At 38.8% G+C, this 18,084-nt stretch overlaps 1 protein-coding gene across 4 annotated transcripts in view; it reads left to right on the top strand.

Annotated features, from left to right (window-relative positions):
* Window positions 1-18,084, top strand: part of LOC145987127 (fibronectin type III domain-containing protein 5) — a 364,617-nt gene that overhangs the window by 279,241 nt on the left and 67,292 nt on the right. The window lies entirely within an intron of this gene.

Here is an 18,084-nt window from a genome sequence, read left to right as displayed (position 1 = left end):
GTAAGTGTCTCTTCATCGATTTCATCATATCATCACTCATCCTCTTCGTCGCGATTAGCCAAAAGTGGCAGAAAGAAGGCTCTAATTAAAAATGAAATCAATTATTCAAAATATAGAACTGGATTCAATTGTTCTGGCCACAAATATGTGGAGACGATAAGAGTCTCCATTTTGGGAGGCGCCACTAAGAAAATTACAGTCTTCAACTGCATCATGGTGTTCTTGATGGGAGAGACTAGATATAAACTCTAGAGCAAACCAAAATTCCTTCTTATTTGGTACAGTCACGGACACTGCCGGCTTGTAATGAATACATTGACTTTCAATGGAGTAGTTACAAGTCGGCAGTGTCCGTGACTGTACAAGGGATTTTTTTCGTAAACCTTTCCATGTGAGGAAAACAGCCCGTGCGCATCAGACTCCAACGTGTGATCTCTACAAACTGAGTATGGAGGTATCTTGTCAATTGTAACACAGAAACTGACTCCAGATATCTCAATTTTGAAGACTGGTGAAAGCAAGGAACTAAAAAAGAAACTCTCACTCGGACAACATAAATGAGACAGAACTTTACATTGTTCACCTGGGAAAGAGACTTCATGAAATAAAATTTGTATTTATGTATGACTGTGCAAATCACTTTGCAATCTACAGTGGCTTCTTCACGCTCAAGACCATTTCAACCATACACGAGGTGTTCGGCCACTTTCCTTCAAATAATAAAGCAATTTAATATTGTATAAATTTAGATGACTCCAATTTTCAGAAATCAGATTGGGTTTTATATAGATTGTATTTCTCTTAAAAATGTTATTTAAAGATTTAAAGTAAATGTGTGTGTGTGTGTGTGTGTATATATATATATATATACACGTATATATATATATATACACGTATATATATATACATATATATATAGTATTTTACGGATTGAGTTCGTCCAAAGTTTTCTAACAAACACTTCGTAATCTTATAAAATATAAAATATCAATGTTTGGTTAGAGAATTATTAAGACTTTATAAAGTCGCAGTTATTAACATAAAATGTTATAAATAGTGAGTTTTCTACAAAACTACTAGGCCTCCCTGATGGCGCAGTGGTAGTATTTTACCGTGGCCATGCGACTTAAGGCGTCATGCTTTGGAAGCAAGCTACAAGAGACACGCTGGTTCGAATCTCCAGGCTAGGAAATGTAAGATTCGGCCTTCGTGGCGGAGTGGTTAGCACAATGCGCTGTAATGCCAGAGGTCCTGGGTTCGAATCGGACGTGGATGTTTGTCATTGTCTGTCCTCAAAGTTCTGAACTAGATATTTGAGTGAAAATGATATGAATGAATGAAGTGTGATGGGGGAAGCTTCCACTTATAGGCTTTCAAAAAAAAGTGGTAGCGTCGTCACATTGTAATCAAGGGGTCCCAGGTTCTATACCCGGTTGAGGCACATAGTGGTTCGGATCTCACTTTAAGCTGTAGGCCCAGTCCGAAATAGCCGTACTGTGCATAAAGTAGACTTAAAAACACAATTTAAAAAAAAACTACTATTTTTTTTAAAAAAAATTGATTTATTGATATGATATACCTACAAAGGAAGTTGATAGGTGCCACCGTTCCCGAGATAAATCAAATAAAAAATCCAATATGGCGGGCTCTTTTCAAGATGGTGGCCGTTAGCAAATATACTACTTTTCCGGATTCTCTGGAGTAGCGACGCGCAGAGGGGAAAGCTTGTGGGCGGGGCAAGACTAGGTGGGGAAGGGTGCGGGATGAAAGCAACGAAGTGCTGCGCGGTGTAACGGCCGTAAAGCAAAACGCTTCTGCTGCCAATATCTTCTTTTATTCTTAACAATGGCCAGTGTATTGTTTTACACAAATAACAATAATATTGCACGTTTATTTGTCTTTTGATGCTACGAAGAACAGAAAAAAATTCAAACAAATTTAAACATACATTTTCAAAAAACATGCAAATAACCACAAACTATGAAACATCACGTATCAAAATTTGTTTTAAACAAGTCTGAAAAACATGTTTCAAAACACTTTCTTTTAAACATTTTTAAAAAAACAAAGCCATGTGTTTTGAACTTTTCAAACAAGTTGTTCTCGAACACATTCAACACTATGAGGCGCTCTCCTGAATCCAGCGTTCCCCTAGACTTGCGAGCTGACATGTTTACTACGGAACACTGGACCGCGAATGAGCCCCCTCCGCGCGTTCATTGGACGAGGCGCACACCCTTCAACATGCGCACAGAACGCGTTCGCGTTCTCTTACTCCAGAGAATCCGGGAAAGGAATATAGATGGCGATTGGCTACTCGACTGAAAATATCTTAAATGGTATAACAATTAATTCTACCAAGTCTCTTGATCTTATCAAAAAGTCAATGATTGGGGACTTAACTGCCGGGCACACTCTTTTTTTGTATTATTCTCCATTGGAGACATATTTTGTGATGTATCTTTAACTAAATTAGATTAAAACTTATATCGTGTTAAAGCTTATACATTATGCTACAACTTTCATTCGAAAACAATTTCCTGTCATTTAATTTGTTCAAATGTTAGGATGCAAAAACTATTTTTTAAATTACGGCAAAACTACTAACATTATCGAAACATTAAACAGAACCTTTTTTGTAGCCCATCTAATGAGGATTAATACTAAAAAAAGATTATCTGCCTACGACCTTCGGTTACGGAGATATAGGTCAGAAACTGGGAGTCTGCGAAATTAATGTGGGGACAGGGGCGCGGGGGGAAGCACCGCGAGGAGGGGCAGGGACTTTTTGGATTTTGCACTACTAGTAGTGTTCTAACATCTGACCAAAATTCAGCTATTACGGAATTATTCTCGACATTCGATGTTTTTGGCCTTCATTGACTTAAAGACTTCTTTTAACTAGGCACACATCTTTCGTCACCTTAAGTAGGCGCGTGCGGGTCAATATGACCCCAAATATTAAATATTATTTATAACAAAGTAAGATTCATATGTGCCAAAGATAATTTTTATGTGATTACATTTACTATTTTCAACAACTTAGAGTAGTTTCTGTATATAAAAAGTCTATCAATTAGTTGTAAAAAATGATATCGAGACACATTGTATGTATTTTTACCATTGCGTAATCTTTCCCTGCAGTAGTGAAATTAACTGATAATTATAAGGAAAGTATGGAATAAGAAATACAAGCAAGATTGATTATTTTTGTTGAGTATACACTTCAAATAACTGTGCATATTTAGCAATGCTCATTCTTTTGAAAAAGTGTATGTCCTTTTGTGAGAATCTTTTCCATTGAAATAATTGCAGTTCGAATACATACAAATTTTCACAATCTTCTTGTTTTACATGATTTAGCTAAATGTGACCATTGCATTATTTTCCTACTTCATACATGATGTTACATAAATTTGTTGTTGTTGTTGTTTTTCTTTTAACTTCTTCAATGGTCAATTTGGCACCTCTTTTCCTTCCAAATTCTCCCCGTATTATTTTTATGTACCTATTGATATTTTCCACAATTATTCTTACAGTTGATTCATCTATAAACGTCTCTCTCTCTGTGAGTGCGGGGGGCAGAGAATATATGCTCTAAGCATAAGATGTAAAATTGGAAATAAATAACGTGCCGAATTTACGACATCAAATAAGATGAGACGCCTCGTATAGGAAACACCTGTCGTGTCTGCCGAGGATCTCGTTACACGCGTTAATGTCGCCGCAGCGGGGTTGTTTGGTCGCACTAGACAATCGTTGATTCGGCGTTGTCATTTCTGCGTGGAAGTTAATGGCAGACAGTTTGAACATCGTCTGTGATGTGGTTCCCTCGGCACCTCCACTCTGCACACAGTGAACATGTCGACACGTATGCAAACTAGCGCACCACCACCACCATCTTTGTTTTTTTACGTAATGGTGATGTCCACTACGAATATTTGGTTGTCAGTCTCCACATATCACTTTCCGTGGATAACACATCTCGCTAAACCCTTCCCTACCCTACGACTTCAACAGATCCATTCTGTTCCTTTGGGGAAACCCTTGCGCATCAACTTCACACATCTGCCATGTGATTTTTTGAATAGAGCATGCCACATTTCTTTGTGGAACGCCCTTCGCCGCGGTCATATGTTTGGCCGTTGTGCCAGTATTTCCTTGTAAACATAATTTTCACACTTTTTCCCACTTCAATAACTCCGAATGGGTGCCGTTTTCGACATTTCGTCACATGAACTTTTGTGTTTATTTTCAGTTGTACAATGGCCTCCTAAGCGTTGGAAGCGAACTTTAGTAACACCCTGTATATTTCACAAAGGTTTTACCGTAATAAATTACGTACAGATTCTATATTTTGACACCATTCTCCTTCATTAAGTTTGGAGTTTGGTAATTTTTTTTATTTATTTGAACTACAGGATTTAGAGATACATTTTCATCGGGGTCAATATTTATTAATTTACTTCTTGCTTTTATTCTATCTACCTTTTTGGCATATAACTGAAGTAATTGCGCCTTGACCATTTTTATACGACTTTGTGTCGACCTATCCATTTGTGCCTTTTTATAAAGTTCTCGTAACACACAAAAATGAAAATGTATTATTTTTTTTTCAATTTCTCGTCTTTTCTATACAGTACATACGACAAAGGGATGGTTTAAAAACTTGATCCCACCATCGTATAATATCGGTATTTCTCAGCGTTCGTCTTTGCCAACCTTCCTATGCCGTTTGTAAATTGATCATCCTTCAGTACCATGGTATTCATAATCCAATATCCCCTTCCCACATGTATATATTCAAATGGGGATCTCATTTTCATTACTACTGCATCATGATCGCTAAAAACTACAGAAATTACCTCAATGTCAGAAACCAAATGTTGTAAACTATTATGAACATACATACGGTCTAAACGCGATGCGCTGGTTTATGTTCTATAAGTAAAGCCTAATTTTCCTGGTTGTATTTTTTTCCATACATCAACGAGTTTTAGATCAGTTACTAAAGAGTTGAGTTCTGGGGAATAACTAAAGGTGGAAGTTTGGTCTTCTTTATGTAACGTACAATTCCAATCTCCAGTAACACAAAGTCGATCTGTGTGACCATCTAACCAAGGAGCCAATTCCTGTGTTATAAAAGTTCTCCGTCTATTTCTTCTGTATTTTGAGTACCAGAAGGAACATACACATTACAAATACTTAAATTACCCAATTTTGCCAATTAAAATCCTCGCTCCGGGGTGAACCTAAACATTTAACATATTTAAACCATGACGTACCAAGATGGATGTTCCCGTATAATTTTGAACACAATTATTATATTCTTCATAGTATTGATGACACTTCAAGGAAGGAACCGCCACCTCTTGAATACATGCAATATCTACATTTATTAATTAAGAATTCACGTAAGGCCATAAGTTTAGTGTCACTACTTAACTTATTTACATTTATGGTTGCTAACCGGAGAACCGGATTGGCCATTTTACTTTGCAAGAGGAAATAAAGGGGACATATTGGTATAAATAATAACATTGTGCAAACATTTTTGGTCATTATACACTCAAATTTTTTTAACCTGTCCTTTTGCAATGTCATGGCTTATCAACCATTGGCTGTTCATTACTATCCAGCCGATTTCTGTGAGGAGTATCGTAGTTCTCTCTTTCGCACACCTCTATTTGGAAGTAAGGAATCCTTTTTACAGGCGCGGCTCGTGCATTATTTACCCGGGGGTTCACTGAAGTGATGTGACATATATTCACTTTCCGCAAAATATACTTCCTTCGCCCAACAAAAGGATGGGGGAGGGTTTAAAAGCTTTGTCAAGAATTATTTTTATCTGGGAGTATAAGGTTTTGTTGTAGGGGTGTGCGAATAAATTTAGGGCTGAAACTACAATAAATTGTGCCTTTATGAAAAAAGTTGAGTTTTGTTGGTATATGATGGACGTCCTCAAGTAGGGGCAAGTAATATATTTTTTCCCCACGAGGAGCAAAAAACACTCCTTCAGTCTGAAGTTACTGCAACGCTTTTATAATAATTACCAAAAATTACTGTGACTGAAATTAAATTATATGCGTGTAATATATAATTTTTGGTTTACATTCAATTTCCATGGGGGGGCGGCCCCCTTTTCCCCTTCCGGACGTCCATGCTGACTAATCAGAACTGGTCCTACATTTGTTAAAGGGAAATGGCAACTAATGGCATGCGCATACTAGAAATCGAACCTGAGACCCTTTCATTTATACGCGACAGGTTTGTTCAAATTTGGGGCTGGTCGACCAGCACACGCTTTTTTTCAGTGGACAAGGAAGTTTGTTTACGTTAATTATGTGCATTTCTATCGGTCATTTCTTACCTGCGCGGACAGCAACGCCTACACTGCATCAAATGACATAACCTAGGTAAAGTCCATCCCTCGTTTCACTCGCAGCATCACTTAATACTTTCCAACAAGTATCCAAGCACTTCAAAAACTAAAAAACTTGAGACTTTGACACCGAGCGACAGCGAGTCACGTCTTCGCGCCATTCTTTCTCTTTCGCGAACCCGAAGTGTTTCCACCTTTAAGGAAAAACCTCTGAATGCATGCACAAGGTATTTTGGTAATGTATCTCCTTTATTTTAATTCATCGCATCTAATTCCAGCTTCTATTTGTTTCCACTCATCCATCTCTGACACAATCTTGCATTTATTCCAAGAAGTTCGGTGCAAAAATGATACAAGAGAAGATTGAATATGTAATGTGTGCGCTTCAAACTTGAACCGCACACAGCAACAATGGAAGGGAGGAAGCAGCGAGAAAGGAGCCTTGTCCCGCGGCTTCTGCGAGAGAACGAACTGCGCATGACCGTTGGGTAGAGACATAGGTTCTGGAATCTCATCTCCCATGTATCTTGTCCTATACCCTCCTCGCGCTTCTGCTCCCGCACGAAGCTTTCACAATGGCACGAGCTGTCCTGTGGGGGTTCAACTGAGGGTCTGTATCAGGGCGGCCGATTCGCGGTTTCTTCTTCTCAGCAAGAGAGTTCGCCGTGTTACGGGCACAAATACATGACTTATTGTGTAGAATTTTTAGCGAAATAATGTGAAAATTTAAAGACATTGTTCATTCTCGGGGTGATTATCGTATATTACTGGGGGTTCACTGATCCTGTGCGCTATAGGGCCAACCGCGCCTGCCTTTTTAACATCCGTTGTTTCATCATCTTCTTCATGTTTCATTGGATTTGATTGGTCCATTTCTCGGTCGTCCACCTCTTGGGTTGGTGTGACGTCGATTTTTAGTTCCACTTGTTGTTCAAGGAAAAAGTCTTCTTTGTAAGGTTGGACACGTTTTCTTCAACTGGGCCGGTAGGAATCAATGGGGTAAGGGGTGTCTCTTGTTCGCTATTTTTGTCATTCACTTGTTGGTCACTGGTCTCCTGGGGAAAGCCATTTTCCATTCCATCATCTTTGTCTTCCATAGATGCCTGCACTACCGCTCCACTATAAGAACTAATGGGGCGAATTGGGACACGTAATACCGTTGTTGTGAAGATCACTAGAACAAATTTTGCAAGTGTGTGTCTGTCTAGTACATATTATGTGCGCCGTAAATTTATCGACCTGAATAAAGGACGGTATGGGTTTTTTCAATTACATTTTCGCTACTCGCACTCCGTTTTGTACTTGATATCTAAACTTCGTGCTCCATGTTTCACGTGTAATGTTATCTACTACACCGAAGTCACTTAATTTGGCACTTATATGTCTATCCTCCAATTCAAGCGGGAGATTGATCATTCGAATGTATTTCACGTCTCGGCGAGCATCACTGAGTTTCACTTTTGTCATCTGTCCATTTTCATAATGGAAGTTTACCTCACCAGAATATATTTCTACAATTGTATCCATTGTTGCTCATCTTACTAATTTTACATATACACCGCGAACAGTTGTCGGTATCTGTATGACATATATTTCATCTAATGTCAATTTGAAGGTTCCGTATATAAATTCATGTATTTCCCTAGCACTCGGTTTAGTTGTTCCATTATCAAAGCTTACCTGAATGGTATTTTCACGCTGCATGATAATCGTATGTTGTAGTTTCAAGTCAATTCACAATTTCAGTGGGAAAATCCCAATTTGATCGCGTACACAGTTCACCACGGTACACAGTTAACTCGTTTGCTCACAGCAGCTCGCAAAATGTTTTTACTCTACCGTACCGTGGCACTGACTGACACTGCGCCATCGGGGAGGCCTTGTATGACATTAAAGCAGCACACACAAACACAAGTATGCATATTGTGTGTGTTACATGTACATTTGTGTACGTGTGTGTTTGTATGTATTTATATACACTCGTATATGTGTATATACGTATATCACAAGAAAAGAATTACAAGTATTCGTGTTTTTAGGTCAAATTTGTGGTCAGATATACTAATCGGGACTAGACCTTCAAAGTGGAATCCTACAATGTACCTACACCGGAGAACGAACCAAGGACCCTTTGATTACAAGGTGACAGATTAGAATATTTTTTGTGAAATACAAGTAGTTATACGTAAATTGTACTAACAATGATTACAGTATGATAAAAGGTGCCAATAGCATTATATTACAACGAACAAAAATGTTTAAGCTATCTTTTTTCCGAACATAAAAGAATGAAACATAGTTTTGCATAACTACATTAATCGGGACTATATTTACAAGACACTTAAATAAGTTGACACTTGAAATCAAACTGGGTTGTTGGCTGCAAGGCAATAAGTTTAATTGATGATATACACAGAGCAAGAGGATTCTAGGTGAAATGTTTCCCATGGTTTTGGCCGTTTCGCCTGAGAAAATGAATTCTCAAGCTTATCGCTTTCTGTAATCATTGTTAGTACAATTTACGTTGAACTACTTGTATTTCACAAAAATATTCGAGGGCCTCCCCGATGGCGCAGTGGTAGCGTCGTCGCCTTGTAATCAAGGGCTCCCGAGTTCGATACCCGGTGGAGGCACATAGTGGTCCAGTTCAGTCCCGATTAGCCTATTACTGTGCATAAAGTGGACTTAAAACACGAAATCAAACAAAAAATACAAAGAATCAAGAATATTCTAATTTATCGATTCGCATTTGAAAATTTTCAACCCATGCACATGTTCCTTACTATCAAACGCTGCTTGAATTTGGAGTTCTTGTGTTGTTCCGACGGACATGTACAGTCACGGACACTTCCAATAAGGTAAAAGGTAAAGTTCCCCGTGCAATGAAAGGGGATATGGGGGTAGGTCCCCACATATTCTCAGCCATTTTGGAGTTGATGTGATCAGCACCATGTTCCCAGGTACCCATTCCCTTGAGGCTGGGTGAGTCCCAGAGCCGCTTTGTGCGCGGACAAGGTTGTGAAAATTTTAACCTTAGATCACCCATCCCGGGAATCGAACCCGAGTGTTCAGTGTCGCAATCAGACGCCCTACCAACTAGATCTCCGTGGCCATCATCGACACTTCTGGGTTATAATAACTTCTGGTTATAACTCGGAAGTCCATGGCTGAACCATTCTTACTCATCACTGTAAAAGCCCTCCGTTTGCCCCATATTGAGGTGTTAGTTGTATTTTCCCCACAAATCTGTTTCTATCAATATCGGTCAGTATAAATGAATACATTAGTGCACATAATTTATTTACTTTTACTTATGAAAATATTTAGCAGCCTCCTTAACCAAGTACGTTGAATGGTCTCATCGGCTTCGAATCCTGGTCTGACAAAATGATGTTCCTTTGTGAGTGTCCATTCATCTAAACATCATTCATCCTCCTCGCCGCGATTAGCCTAAATAAGCAAATAAGTAAAATTCAAGTACAAACATTTTGTGGGGGTAATTATTAGAAGCAATATTGAACTACCGCAAGGCAGAGCTGAAGGCTGAAGACTAGCGTTAAATGGCCTAGTTACAGGTTTACCAAGAAGCTAAAACCCCTGGCAAACTCGCAAACTAAAATGGACAGTCATTTATTTGTTTTCTCCTCTCGCTTCAACTACGCTCGTACTTACGTATGTACTCTGTGTTGCCGCATTCATTGTAATCCAATAATGTTGTTTTAATAAACCAACATGAAATTAGAATTATTGTAGTTATTAGTTACATCATGCAAGTGGCATAATAAGCTCATTACTAACCATTATGAATGAAATGGTGTGTAAGGTAGGAGCTTCTTTATTTGTAATTGCTAACGTAAATTTGGCTGTTTTTGACCAACTCCTCCCTGTTGTAACTTTGTTATCCATGGAATATAAATCTCATTTTTTTGCAGGCATCCCTCACTGAGTACTCCTTATGCTGTAAATATCAACTTTTTATTAGGTCCTCCACGAGAGATATTTTGGTATATGGGAAACGAAGTCTCAAAGAGGAAACCGGTAACTGAGCTCCAATATTTTCTGCTAAGACTTTGGCTGAAAAAGTTCCTTCCAAAAAATTACAGCTCTGAAATTACTCTCCTTTGCTGCTACAAATATCCTGAACTTTGATTTTTGTTGAAAACCGAATATCAATTTTGGCCCTAAGTTTCAGCCATATGCATTAGAAATGGTGAAAATCGTACAGGACATAATATGTAGCTGAGAACAATATGTGTATTACCCCAGCACATACACAGCCTTCATAGCGTGGTGCTAAGCACAGGGGAGAACTTTACCTTTTTTACCTTTACCCAGCATCTAGCATTTTCTTAGCTGAGTTATCAAGTTCAACGCAACTGTCTGGAAAAGCCAAAAATGTCGGAAGCCATGAAACAAAAATGTCGGAAGCCATGAAACAAAAATGGCCGCCACTTTTAATCGAAGTCATACAAAATAGAAATAATGCCTGTTTTGAACTACCTTCGCCTAGTTACAACAACAACATCAACGATAAGAAATGGTTGGTTCTATTTTTTATGGCCAAGCAACCAGTACTGAACCATTTCATACGGTTTGACCCGTCGAGGAATGGTGTAATTGTAACGAATACGTGCTTTATTTATTTACACATATTTATTATGCCTATATTTACACTGGATAAATATGAAGGCAACGAACTTTTGACAGAGCTGCACATTTGGCAACGTAGATTCAAGGCTACAATGCAGGCGGGTGATTGCATCGTTTACTCTCCAGACGCAAGCAGGATGTTTAAAACTCTATGACAACGAAAGCGGTCGTGAACTTACGGAATCACTATTACTTAGTTTTAGTTTGGAAGTCGTGTGAGGAATACATTGTTTTTCAGTTTTCTGATAACTGAAATTCCTTTAAGGTTTCTCCTTCCTGTCATAACTTCACAGTGAAGAGAGTTTAGCTTCTAACTTTGTTATGTAGAAACAGCACATAGAATGTGCTTCAAGAATTAATATTTCTTTAAAAAATTTTCCACGTCGAGCATTTCATGTCTTGCGAAAGTCGACTCCGCCGCACCCCCAGGGCCCCCATTTCATGGAAAATCTTGACTTGACTATTCAAATATTCTTCAAATTAAAACACATGTCCTTTTCTCTTTATTAAGATCTTTAATAACCAAGTTATCAAACAATGAAAATCTAACCAATAGGTTGATTGCCTTCTTACTTCTTACAAAACAACAGCAATTTAAAACTGCCCAGCCATCCTCACTCCTTCTCTCCCAGTTTTCCTTGCAGAAAGTAAACGTTCGTAACACGACTATGAGCAATGCACTGGATTGAACCGTGCATTATTATGGCTCTCATTCAACGTCCTAGTTATTTGGCTGGGACACCGTCTTTCGTGCCATCTATCGGCCTAATGTGAAAGCGTCAGAAATATGATCGCACTGCTAAGGGTAATCACGACAAGGAAAAGGGACGAATCGGATTACTTCGAAGCGAAATTGAGGCTCTCGGCCCCTTGCAAATGATGGATGAATGGATAATCAAACCTGAACCAATAGCCTCTACTATTTCAGTTTGGATTTCGAAATTTGAAAACGGGAGAGAAGGGGCTAGTGAATTATGCAGGGTGAGGTTCAGTTTGTGTCACTGAGGGATAAACAGCAGTAATGGGCACGTAAAATGTTTAATTCTTGCTCTTTTACATATAGACCTACAGTATTTATTAAAAGAATTGTAAATGCAGTACATTATTATTTATTCAGTGCTTTGCTTTGAAGATTCGGCGTGTACAATTAAGCCTTTGAGAATTCCATACTCGCTTCGCGCGCAAAGAGAAATCATAACACAAAAAAGTTTTTATTTGGTGCTGAGGACAGGATATTGTAAAATGTCAGTGAAAGTGTATGACCGTGTAAAATACTACCAATAATGGTTAGTGGCGTAACAAACGACCACGTAGGGAGCCCCGGTCGATACCAGAAAAAATTAATAAATGAACTAACAATTTTATCAAATCGTCCAGCATATTTTACTACATTGCCGTGGATTTTTAGTACCTACTTTTATTTCCTTTGTTACGTTTATGGAACAGTATTTTGTGACGAGTTCTGTGTTGTAACTATCACAGTGAGTTTCAATCGGATGATTACAACCTGGAAGTGGCCGTGACTACATATATGAAAAACAGCTACGGAGTACACGTCACAGCGACAGACAGCCTCCTCTGTAAATGAACTGCTGAGACTTCAAATATATGAAAGTTCTACTTTCAAGGGACAAGGATGTGATCGAATTTGTGGACTAACATTGAAAACATCAAGCTAAAGTATCCAATAATGCTAGCAAAAGGATCTATCTGACGAGTTTAGTTATGAATAGACCTCGGATTTTAGATTTTGAACCTATTTTTTCCTTTACAGGTACAGGGTGGCCAGAATTAAAGTCACCCAACTCAAAACCCTCTGTAGCCTGTTTGAGGCATCGTAGAACTCTGAAATTTGGCGAATCCACTATGCAGACCGTGGGAAAGAGGATGGCGATTAAACAAATAGTTCAGTTTTCCGCTACCAGGTTCAAATGTGGCACTGTACTTCCATGATTGGTTGTAATAATGACGTAAACTTCTCCAATTGATTATGGATTTGCCTTTACCTTGCAATCTTGCAATAAACGAGGGATTATTTTCTCGCAACTTCCAGCCAGTAACAAACGTCTTTCTAATTAATAACTCAGCTAAACCACTTAAGGTGAGTGCTGAACAAAAGTTTGGAAGTGATCAGCATGCCATTAAATAAGAAAGATCGCTTCCAACAGGCTATTTACACTTCTGGCACGCATATTGAACACTGTTGTACTGGCAGAAACCAACAATAAAGATTTGTACACCCGACTTAAGTTTTTCAATATTCATTATTACAGCGCCTCATTTCAACCTGGTGGCAAAACATATATTTTTAAAGGTTTTACAGGATTTGTATGTCTCACAGGAGCATTTGCTTTGTTTGGTCACGAAAAAATTCAATGACGAATGTGTTTGAAACGTACTCTCTGTCGATTTCCCTTCCTCCAAGTACATGGTGATTTTTCAAAGCTCAAATGTCTGGTGCCACTGTTACCTGTACAGTCCAAAGTGCAAACTTCTGATCTGCGTGGTTTTGTTAACTTTCGCGTCACTTCGGTGCTTTGTGGCATTCACGCCTTGCAAACTAACATTTCAGCATTAAAGCTTGCACCACTGACTGTGTTTTTGTTTAAAGATTATTTTCTGCATATAAGGTGATCCTCACAGACAAAATTGTAGAGTTTGACTGTGATAACATGAAAAACGATTGTTGCCTAACTATGCGGCGAAGAGTGGATTTTAAAAGCAAATTTCCAATAGTAAATTTTGCCATCGTCGTAAGGTTAGGCAACACACATAATGTTATGCAAGATAGTGCGTATTTCAGGATATAGGTGTCCCATTTTCATTGCCGGTGACTATACCTAATCAATATTTTCAGAAATTTTAAACGATTTTAAATCCTACTTTAGGATTTTTCGAGCCCAACTTAAGATTTTTAGAACCTATTTTAGGGTTTTTAGAACCAATTTTTAGAGCCTATTTTAGGAACCAAAAAGCACACTTTTTAGAAACTAAGAATCCGAGGTCTAGTTATGAAGAAAACCTGTTGATATCATTTTTTAGGTACGCTTGATGAGTTGTCAACGGTGTGAATGCTTTGGTTGCTGTTCGTGTTTTTTCTCATGCAGTGCAATGTCACAAAATCGATGTCGCGGAAACATGGAAATGTGAGGTGGAGTTGAGCATCAATATAGTGAGTTCTGATTCAGGGTTCTTCTAAGTTTATATTGTACCGTTCGTCCATTTCGATCTTCAGCCGAGAGATCGGGAGAAGCTGGGCGGGCGTCGCTGACGGAGATGCCGACATTTGCGGCGTGTAATGCCCGCTTATTTTTATGGACATATGCAGACATTTATATAAATATTGCAAGACGAACACAATCTGTGTTATAAGAGTTGTTCAAAGTGATGTCCACCTACATTCACAAATTCCTGGCATCGTTTGATGAAATTTTGATACACACGCAAAAGTTCTTCTTCCGTAATTCTTCCAAGTTCTGCCCTTAATATATTGTCTTTTAGTTCGTCGATGCTATGAGGGTTATTTCGGTAGACTCTATTTTTTAAGGTTCCCCACAAATAATAGTCACATACGGTAAGATCTGGCGAACGTGAAATTATTCTGTCATCAAACACCTCCCTTATAGCGTCCAAAGAATCAGCGGCGGTATGGGCTGTGGCCGAATCTTGTTGAAAATACCCATATTGTCTCTCATTATCTGATAACAACTGAAAAAACGGCGCGAGTATTTGTGTGCGGTACCTTCAAAAAATATAGGCCATATTATTTATTCTTTTTGCACTTACAGCACACCACACACCAATTTTTGCATCATGTAACGGAACTTCGTGTATTATTCGGGGATTTTCAGTGCTCCAGTATCTATTGTTCTGTGATCAAACATGACCACGCAAGTGAAACCATGCGTCATACGAAAAAATATTAACTGTTGATCAACAATACCATCTACATTATTCTGCAAAATCCAATTACAGAAATTTACTCTACTTACGTTGTCAGGGGGCCGTAATTCTTGCACTATAGAAACTGTGTACGGTTTTAATTTTAGTAGCTTAGTGGCTGTATGTGCTGATGATTTTGACACGCCCATCCCCTGTGAAACACGGCGTAGAGGTTTGTTTGGAGAACGTTCTAACGCTGCACCAATTTCATCGAGTTTTGCTTAGGTTAGAGTTCGTCGTTTTTGCTTAGGTGTTTTACAATTTAACGATCCAGTTTCTCGTAATTTAAGGACAAGGTTCTAACCGTATCTCTATGTGGAGGTGAAACGCCTGTGAATTTCTGTACAAATTTTCTACACACGTCTCGACAAGAGTCTGTTTTCACGTAAGTATCATACATAAAAATTCTTGTTCTACGAGGGGGGGCTGATAAGTTCTGGGCCTGACCCCCTTCCGCACATGTCATCCTGAAATCATGCATTGCATTTGAACCATTGATCTTTTGGAAGTTTAAGTGTCAGCAGCTGGGATGATCGTATCACTAACGGTTTTTCCTTTACAGGCCATTGATTGAAGCATGACGCAGCCAAATGTGGAATTTACCAAGGAGGAGTTGCGAGGTGTCATGAAGTTCTTCTTCCTGTAACAGGAGTCGCCGAAGGAAATCCATGGTTGCATGCTAGACACATTGGGTGTACATTGCCCTGCACTCTCCACTGTGAAGAAATGGTGCTCAAACTTTAAGCGTGGTGAAAGGTGTGGGAGGCCAACCAGAGTCAACTCTGGAAAAAGTTGATGAGGTTCATGACCTGATTTTGTGTAACAGACGAATTTGACTTCCAAGCGATAGCTGAGACCTTGCACATATCCAAAGAACGTGTCTGGTCAATAATCCATGATCAGTTGGACATGCACAAGCTTTCCACGAAATGGGTGCCCAAACGTTTGAACGCCGATGAGAAACGCAAACCTGCGCCATCTTCTCAAGTGATTTTGCGGTATTTTGCGAACTCTAAGGACGATTTTTTGAATCGGCTTGTTACCCAGAATGAAAGTTGGTTCCACTACTTTTATCCTGAGACCAAACAGCAATCATGCGAGTGGCGCCACTCAGGATCTCCTAGGCCAAAGAAGTTCAAAGCACAGAGGTCCGTAGGTCTGCTTGAGTCAATATTCTGGAATACGGATGGTGTTTTGTTATCAGACTACCTTCCAAAGGGACAAACCATAACATCAGAGTATTACTGCAGTCTTCTGGCTAAGTTAAAGGACGCTATTAAAGAAAAGCGCCGGGGAAAATTGAGAAGAAATGTGTTGTTTCTGCAGGACAATGTTCCCGTTCACAAGGCTCTGGAAGAACAATGGATTTTCTGAAGGACCTAGGGTTTCAGTGCATTGACCACCCACCTTACTCACCAAACCATGCGCCCTCTGATTATTATCTCTTCCCTAGACTGAAAAAAGTTCTGAAAGGACAGAAATTTAGAAGTGATAACGAGGTTATAGCAGCTGCCGAACAGTATTTTGCAGACCAGGAGAAATCACATTTTTTTGGAGGGGTTAGAGAAGTTGGAGCAACAAAGTGCCAAGTGTGTAGACCTTCGAGGAGAATACGTTGAATAGCCTGAAACTTTCGTGCCTGTAGCTAAAGTCCTTCTGGGTCGGGCCGAGAACTTATCAGCCCCTCTCGTAAAGTGAACCTTGCAGCTGGCATTCCAATCGTCTCACTGACACAACACACATACACACAGGAATAACACAAACAAGTAACGGAAAGTAACCAAGAATAACACTCTTGCGCACAGTACGAAATTAACACGCTCTTGGTTTACATCTGCTCGCCACTATATTCACAGCTCTGTCTTCGTCATCTAGTCGCGAAGGAACAAAAAACTCGAACTCGGAGATTTCGGATTGCAAGGAAACTCACGAAAGCCATTGACTTTTAACGGTTTCGTCTGCAGCGTAATCTTGATACAGTGTTGCACATTCGAAATCCCAAAACTCTTTCAAGGATATAAACTTAAGCAGTACGTTACTGGTCAAAACTATGATTAAAATGTTTTATTATCCGTGGCTCTTAACATCGTTTCTAAAGCGTAATTATTTGTGTGATGGATTACAGAAGAACTTTTGCGTGTTATAACACAGGTTAGTGCTCGTTTTGCAATATTTATATAAAAGTCTGTATATGTCCATAAAAAGAAGCGGGCATTACAGGCCGCAAATGTCGGCATCTCCGTCAGCGCCGCCCGCCAGGCTTCTCCCGATCTCTCGGCTGAAGATCGAAATGAACGCACGGTATTATATGTGTTTATTTCTATGACAGCTATACTTCTAAAGGAATTAGCTAGGTGATGAACAAACTGAAGAAAATTTAAGTTGTAGAAATTCAAGAGTAGGGTCTCCTTAAGTTTCTTTGCGGGAGGGCCCCGAAATCGTTAGTTGTGCCACTGATATTGGTGTTACTGTGGAATAGAAATTGTTGGACATGATCTACTTTTGATCCGTCCTTTATTATTCCTAATCTCATACATATGTTCCTAGCTTTATGGTTAACGTAAATATAAGAAACTCTATCTTGTATCACAGATTATAATATATATATAATATATAATATCTGATATTATAAAATTTTAATAATAAATTATATAAAATTAGAATATGGCATCTGTATTATAATACGTTTGGTTGCGATACAAGTTAAGTTAAAGTTTCTTACATTTACGTTAACCATAAAGCTACGTAGAAACGCTGATGTATGAGATTAAGAATACGTTTATTGTGCTTGTATCACCCTTAAACAGTAGGCATAACGAAATAGGTATATTCCACGTGTGTGCAGATCGAACTTACCTTAAGCGGCTCCAGAAAATGTGTTTAATGATCACTTTTCTGCATCACAATACATATAAATGATAATAAAACTTGCTTGTGTCATGACAATATTATAAAACTATAATTTTACAATATGGTATACTCCCCTCTATGTTGTGATCAGGTAAATTCTAAGACAAATATCGTTTTGAATATCTTTCTTGTTTTGTTTTCTTGTTGTTGTTTATGTATTTTAAAAAATCAGTGCTAATGACATGGAAAGTTTATTTCTC

The sequence above is a fragment of the Lepisma saccharinum genome, chromosome 4 (genome assembly GCF_977018435.1).
Source record: "Lepisma saccharinum chromosome 4, izLepSacc3.1, whole genome shotgun sequence".
Classification (NCBI taxonomy): Eukaryota; Metazoa; Arthropoda; class Insecta; order Zygentoma; family Lepismatidae; genus Lepisma; species Lepisma saccharinum.
This window is presented reverse-complemented; position numbering and strand designations above follow the sequence as displayed.